Source organism: Oryctolagus cuniculus, chromosome 18, assembly GCF_051225735.1.
Source record: "Oryctolagus cuniculus isolate XC-2025 breed Fujian yellow rabbit chromosome 18, ASM5122573v1, whole genome shotgun sequence".
Lineage (NCBI taxonomy): Eukaryota > Metazoa > Chordata > Mammalia > Lagomorpha > Leporidae > Oryctolagus > Oryctolagus cuniculus.
In genome coordinates this window covers 27016735-27024134 of record NC_142884.1, presented here as the reverse complement: position 1 = coordinate 27024134, position 7400 = coordinate 27016735, and the positions used below count along the sequence as shown (strand labels likewise).

The following is a 7400-nucleotide window of genomic DNA, read 5'->3' as shown; positions in this document are numbered from 1 at the left end:
GCTCCTCCCCAGACAGCCCTGTGCCGAGTGCCCTCAGTGAGTTGTGTCAAAGCAGGGGGCAGGTGGCAGATCCAGGCTCAGAGGGCACAGACAGGCGTGCGGGGGGCCTGAGACAGGCGGCAGCATCATGACCACAGGGCTGAGCCACCACAGACACCCAGATCCTGGGTCCACTGTGCGGGAGACCCCACGCGGGGTGTGTTTGCGGGGTCACAGCTGCATCCACAGTTGGGGGTTGGCACTGGGACCAGCTGAGGCAGGAGAGAGGATTTCTGGATCATGGCCAGGGGCGTTCATGCCCCCTGAGCTTTAGGTCTTCCTGTCCGGTCAGGGACCTCTTCCCACCCCTTATGTCCCTTGGGCCTGGAGGTGGGAGGTCTCATATCCATCTATAGGTGGGCACCACTGCCACCGTGCATGGCCTCACACTGAGCAGCCTAGCCGGTCTCCCTGCAGAGGGCGGGGCAGCAGAGTGGCAGCTGCTGTGCAGTGTTGGGCACGCGCCCCGGCTCTGAGCCGCAGTGTGCTCACGGTGACGCTGGGACTCTCACTGCCACTCTGAAGGTGGCTGGCCGGCTACGCCTGGTCAGTGACGCATGTGCCCTGAGGATCTTGGCCACGGCGACGGAGATCACACTCCCACCCACCCCGCCCCACACTGCACCCCTGCAGGAACAACACGGACAGCCCTGGATCCAGCCACCACTGGCAGTTATGGCAGCCGGCCCCGCTGCACTGCCCGCCTCCCACACCCACGCCTGGTGTCCGGTCCAGCACTGAGCAGACTCTGTGCAATGCGAGCTTTTATTGTTGCCTCCTCCAATGAGAGGCCGGCAGGCAGCAGGTGGGCTGCACCTGCTGACCACGTAGGTGTGGGACGGCCCTGGGTCTTCTGGCCGGGAGGGCTCCCTTAACAAAGAGGATCTGAGAAGATTTTATTCTGGAAAGAGAAGTCGGGACACCTGGTGAGGCCGGGGCCAAGAGACACCTGCAGGGCGCAGGCACAGGGCACTTCCTGGGGAGGAGCTGCAGCCTGGCACTGGATCTGGGCAGCTAAAGGCAGATCCTCTCCTGCACCCAGGTGCCTGAGAAGCTCTCGTAAAAATCCCTCCCTTGATGAGGAATGAAGGGGAGGTTCTCTGTGGGGGGTGCAGGTGAGGCTGGGACAGGCAGGGGCTACACGGAAGGCCTGGCAAGGCGGAAGGGGCACCGGAGGCCTCCAGGAACACACAGACCCCAGTCCGCTGGCCCCTTCTGTCTCTGGCACACTTGCAGCCTAGCAGTGCCCGTCCCCGCCTGTGCTCACCTGCAGTCAGGGTTCGGTCTGCTTTTTCCCCAGCTGCTGCCAGGCCCGGGAGGACAGGAAGGGCTGTTGGAGGCCTGGTTCCATGCTCAGGAGCCCCAGATGGCCCATGGGGTACAGGGAGAAGGAAACATGAGGTCTGGGGTGGAGGAGGGCACCCGAGGGGTCAGGGTGAGTTAGTGAGATTTGAAGGCAGACAGCACCCAGCGCCCACGGCTTGAAGAAGTTTCAGGCTCTGGCGCTGGAGAGGCTCTGATCAGGGAGGCCAGAGCTGAGGTCTGACACAAGAGGCAGGGCTGCTGTGGGGACAGTGGCCCTGGAGGGTCTCAGGCCTGCCTGGGGGAGCTGAACGGCCATGGAGCCCAGGGATCCAGGTGCACGCAGTCTCCCTTCCTGTACTTGCCTGCACCGCGGGGGTGGCGGCCCGCAACTCTGTGTCCTCATCTGGAGGTTCTTCCCACAGATTCCCAGGCCGGGCTGTGGTGGGCACGAGGAGTGCCCCCTCCCCAGGGGCACGGAAGGAGCCGGTGTTGGGCCAGTCCCGGCTGGACTCACCACAGCACTGATCGCGTGCCCCTTATCCTCCATTGTCAGTTTCCCATCAACGCACTGCTTCAGCGCCAGGGCATTTTACAGCACTAGTGGGTCACTTTGGTAATTTTGCACATAGGAAATATACTCATCGGAGGGTCCTGACAGAAATTCATAAACAGCTGTCTGCACAGCCGGGCAGATGTCACAATCTGAAGAGAAATGGAAGGCATGGGTCACAGCAGGTGCGTCCCTTCACCCGCCCTGGGAGCCAGCACTACCCTGGAAAGCTGGCCCCCGCCCCCAGAACACCCCCAGCCCAGGCGCCCGTGGCTGGCACCTACTGGCAACAGAGATCAGGAGCCAGGCAGTGCTGAGCAGTGCCAGGCAAGCAGCAGGCTTCATGGTGCAGGGACAGCCGCTCCCATCGCGGGGCCCCTTTATACCTGCTCCGGGCCGCCAGTAGGGCAGGAGGGGCCTGTCCTCCCCCAGGGTGGGTGTGTTCCCTCCCCGCCCCTCCCAGGCCACAGCTTGCATGACCTGCAGTTGCAGAGGGTGCACGTGTGTGTGTGTTGATGTTGGCCAAGTCCAGCCCTGGGTTAACACAGGGGTTGGCTCCTTCTCCCTCTCTTTCCGGGGACCTGACCATGGGCCCATGCCTGGGTGCAGGGAAGGGGCAGAACCAGTGGAAACCCTGCCTGGGCAAGGGGAGAAAGCGCCACACAGGGCCTCTGGAGCCCTGGGCCAGCTCAGCCTCTTGCACCTTGCTGGGACCTTGACGACCGGCTGCTGTGACTATGGGAACTGCAGGACACCCAGTGCCAGTGTGGCGGGCAGGCCAGAACGCAGGTCCTCTGCTTCTCTCTTGCACTCATGGCCCTGAAGGCTAGGGGGCATGGGGTAGACCAGTTGTCTCTAAAGACCTAGTTGGCATTTGACCACATTCTGCTGTTTGGGTCTCCAGGGCCCTGGCTGGGCTGGGAGAGATGCCCAAGTCCTTGTCTTCCCGTGGGGAGAACAGAACCGGGACCCACAGAGAAGTGCAGCCTTGTCAAAAGGCAGGGGTCATGCACGACTTCTCCATCTCTTCCAGCCCCTGCGCTCCACAGCAGACGCCCCAGGGAAGCCCAGCTCCCTTCTGTCCCTGGCTTCCCAGCACACACCCTCTCCCACCCTGCTGCCTCTGCCACCTCCTGCCCCAGTCTCCCTCCCTCGAGGGCCTCCTTCCATTTATTTTTTTAAATTTATTTGAAAACCAGAGTTACAGAGAAGCATTGACAGAGTCAGAGAGAGAGCAAGAGGTCTTCCACCCGCTGGTTCACTCCCCAGATGGCCACAAGAGCTGGAGCTGCGTTGATCCGAAGCCAGGAGCTTCTTCAGGGTCTCCCATGTGGGTGCAGGGGCCCAAGGACCTGGGCCATCTTCTACTGCTTTCCCAGGCCATAGCAGAGAGCTTGATCGAAAGAGGAGAAGCTGGGACTAGAACCAGCGCCCTTATGGGATGCCGGTGCCTCAGGCCAGGGCGTTAACCCACTGGGCCACTGCACAGGCCCCAATAAGTAAGCTGGGGCCGGTGCTGTGGCTGTGGCATAGTGAGTTAAAGCCTCTGCCTGCAGTGCTGGCATCCCAGCCGCACAGAGTGAGGTCTTCCATCTGCTGGTTCACTCCTCAACTGGCCCCAATAGCCAGAGTTGTGCCGATCCGAAGGCAGGAGCCAGGAGCTTCTTCCTGATCTCCCACACAGGTGCAGAGGCCCAAGGACTTGGGCCATCTTCTACTGCCTTCCCAGGCCACAGCAGAGAGCTGTATGGGAAGTGGAGCAGCCGGGACTCAAGCTGGCTCCCATATGGGTTAATGCCCTGGCCTTTGGCACCGGCTGTCCCCACGGCAGCCCTCTGTGTCAGACCTCAGCTCTGGCCTCCCTGACCACAGCCTCTCCAGCATCTGAGCCTGAATCTTTGACTTTTATATGACTTTTTCGTAAAATGCATCTTCCATTATGTTTTTGAAGGTCTTTTGTGAATGTGTAGATATTGCCTCACATTAGAGAGAAAAAGAGAGAGAGAAAGGTCTTCCATCCACTGATTCATTCCCCAAATGACCAAAATGGCCGGAGCTGTGCTGATTAGAAGCCAGAAGCCAAGAGCTTCTTCTGGGTCTCCCACACAGGTACAGAGGCCCAAGGACTTGGGCCATCTTCTACTGCTTTCCCAGGCCATGGCAGGGAGCTGGATTGGAAGTGGAAGAGCCAGACTTGGCCAGCATCCATATGGGATGCCAGCACTGCAGGCCAGGGCTTTACAGCCACTGAGCCACAAGCCAGCCCCTCACATTAATTTTTAAAAGTGCAGGTTTTACATGTCACAATATGTCAAAATCAGGGTCCGTGTTGTGGCTTAACCGGTAAAGCTGCTGCCTGCTGTGCCGGTATCCCATGTGGGCTCCAGTTCCAGTCCCAACTGCTCCACTTCCCATCCAGCTCTCTGCTAATGGCCTGGGAAAGCAGTGGAAGATGACCCAAGTGCTTGGGCCCCTGCACCCAAATGGGAGACCCAGAGGAGGCCCAGCTGCCATTGCAGCCATTTGGGGAGTGAACCAACGGACTGAAATTCTCTCTCTCCTTCTCTTTCACTCTCTCTCTCTCTCTCTGCCTCTCTGTGACTCTGCCTTCCAAGTGAATTCAAGATTAAGCACTTTTGTTTTGTTTTGGCTGGAGGCACTCTATCACTAACAATGACAGAATACGGTTTGCTGGGCATCAGAGCAGAAAAGACACACAATTATTTCGAGCCCAGGGAGAACCCTGTGCCAAACAGGATTCACATCCGGCAACTGCTTTAGGCAAAGAAGCACCCAGAGCTGAGCGCCAGCTGCCCTTTGTCCACCTGTCCTCGGGGCTGGGAGCTTTCTCAGCCTGTCCTGGGTTTTCTGACCTTGCCACTCTAGGGGAGGCCTGGCCAGGGATGACCCAATGTCCCCTACACAGAGCTTGTCAGGGGCTCTTCTTGTAGCTTGGACTGGGGTTGGAGAGTTTGGGAAGAAAACCAAAGAAATCAGGTCCCTTCTTGTCACCTGGCATCCAGGTGTGCATGACAGCTGTGGCTGACCACGGGTTATCACCAGAGCACTGTTCACGTCTGCCAGGGAGGGGCAGTAGCTCCCCCTGCTGGAGTGGAGTCAGCCATTGACTACTTGGGTTCTCTCTCAGGAGTATTTGTCTCTTCTCCATCCGTCTGCTTATGCAGTTATCTGTTTGTATCAGGATGCACTCACATGTGGGGTTTTATTCATGGTTATAACCTGATATTAAGTTACTCGTCTTGCTGCTCACCGGGTTCCAGATAAGAGCACAGGCAGCTGTCTCGGGCTCGCTTCTGCTAGCGTTTCCATGGACACCCTCGTCTTGTTGGAGCCAACACACTGTACTCCTGCATCGGAGGCTGGGGGAGCTCTCTGGAGGGTCTAGGCAGAGCAGCACCGCCCCTGGCTGACCCTGCACGCGGGCCTGTAGGCTGCAGCCCTCGGGGGCCGGAAGGGCTAGGGACAACTCAGTCTGGGGAGATGCCTTTCTACCGCCACCGCCTGTGGGTGCTGATGAAGGCACGGGGCACTTCAAACCGCCCATGGGGCCCTGTTCACTGAGGAAGAAGAGGGTGCCAGGAGAAGGGGCAAGGCTGGAGCAATGGGAAGCAAGAAAGGCCCAGGACATCATGAGCTCCCATAGGGTGAGAAGGAGGCTGGAGGAAGGATCCAGCCAGTGAGAGCAAGAGGGTACCGCCAGCACCTGGGAAGCCGCCCGGCCACCAGTCCTGGGCCCCCAGGCCTGATCCAGGTTCTCTGCAGCTACGATGCTCCCACCCTCAGCCCCGGGCTGAAACACAGGCACACGTCAGTGTTCTGGACAGCATGTTGGCCCCCTCTGGCAGTGTAGACATGACCTTGATGCCTCCTGTGATTTTTCTCTGCCCATTTAGGGGGATTAGTGCATTGGGAGGCAGAAGAGGTGGGTGGAGGATGTGGCTGGAAAGCCTAGGTGACCTCTCATCTGGGGCTCCAGAGCCTTGAACCAGGCCTCGAACAGCCCCTCCTGTCCTCTCGGGCCTGGCGGCGGCTGGGAAAAAACCAGACCGAACCCTGACTGCAGGTGAAGCGCAGGTGGGGACGGGCACTGCTAGGCTGCAAGCTTGTGAGAGATAGACGGGGCCAGCAAACTGGGGTCTGTGTGTTCCTGGAGGCCCCCGGTGGCCCTGCCACCTTGCCAGGCCTACTGTGTAGCCCCTGCCTGTCCCAGCCTCACCTGCACCCCCCACAGAGAACCTCCCCCTCATTCCTCATCAAGGGAGGGATTTTTACAAGAGCTTCCCAGGCACCCGGGTGCAGGAGAGGATCTGCCTTTAGCTGCCCAGATCCAGTGCCAGGCTGCAGCTCCTCCCCAGGAAGTGCCCTGTGCCTGCGCCCTGCAGGTGTCTCTAGGCCCGGCCTCACCAGGTGTCCCGACTTCTCTGCAGAATAAAATCTTCTCAGATCCTCTTTGTTAAGGGAGCCCTCCCGGCCAGAAGACCCTGGGCCGTCCCGCGCCTATGTGGTCAGCAGGTGCAGCCCCACCTGCTGCCTGCCGGCCTCACATTGGAGGAGGCAACAATAAAAGCCCGCATTGCACAGAGTCTGCTCAGTGCTGGAACAGACACAGGGCGTGGGTGTGGGAGGCGGGTGGTGCAGCGGGGCCGGCTGCCATGACTGCCAGTGGTGGCTGGATCCAGGGCTGTCCGTGTTGTTCCTGCAGGGGTGCAGTGTGGGGCGGGGTGGGTGGGGGTTCGATCTCCGTCACCGGGGCCGAGATCCACAGGGCACACGCGTCACCAACCAGGCGTAGCCGGCCAGCCTCCTTTAGAGTGGCAGTGAGAGACCCAGCGTCACCGTGAGCACACTGCGGCTCAGAGCCGGGGCGCGTGCCCAACACTGCACAGCAGCTGCCACTCTGCTGCCCCGCCCTCTGCAGAGAGACCTGCTGGGCTGCTCAGTGTGAGGCCGTGCACGGTGGCAGTGGTGCCCACCTGTAGATGGATATGAGACCTCCCACCTCCAGGCCCAAGGGACATAAGGGGTGGGAAGAGGTCCCTGACCGGACAGGAAGACCTAAAGCTCAGGGGGCATGAACGCCCCTGGCCATGATCCAGAAATCCTCTCTCCTGCCTCAGCTGGTCCCAGTGCCAACCCCCAACTGTGGACGCAGCTGTGACCCCGCAAACACACCCCGTGTGGGGTCTCCCGCACAGTGGGCCCAGGATCTGGGTGTCTGTGGTGGCTCAGCCCTGTGGTCATGATGCTGCCGCCTGTCTCAGGCCCCCCGCATGCCTGTCTGTGCCCTCTGGGCCTGAATCTGCCACCTGCCCCCTGCTCTGACACAACTCACTGAGGGCACTCGGCACAGGGCTGTCTGGGGAGGAGCATCTGTGACATCCTGGTGACCAAGGAACTGCTGGGAGGCCCAGACAGGGTGGAGCAGCTGCTCCTGTCCCCAGGGGCTTGTTGGGGGGGGCAGGGTGGTCTGGTCCTTTTTCTGTTT

General features: G+C 60.2%; 1 pseudogene; it reads right to left on the bottom strand.

Annotated features, from left to right (window-relative positions):
* Positions 1 to 910: 910 nt before the first annotated feature.
* LOC149120896 (major allergen I polypeptide chain 1-like) lies at positions 911 to 2239 on the bottom strand (annotated as a pseudogene).
* Positions 2240 to 7400: the final 5161 nt, after the last annotated feature.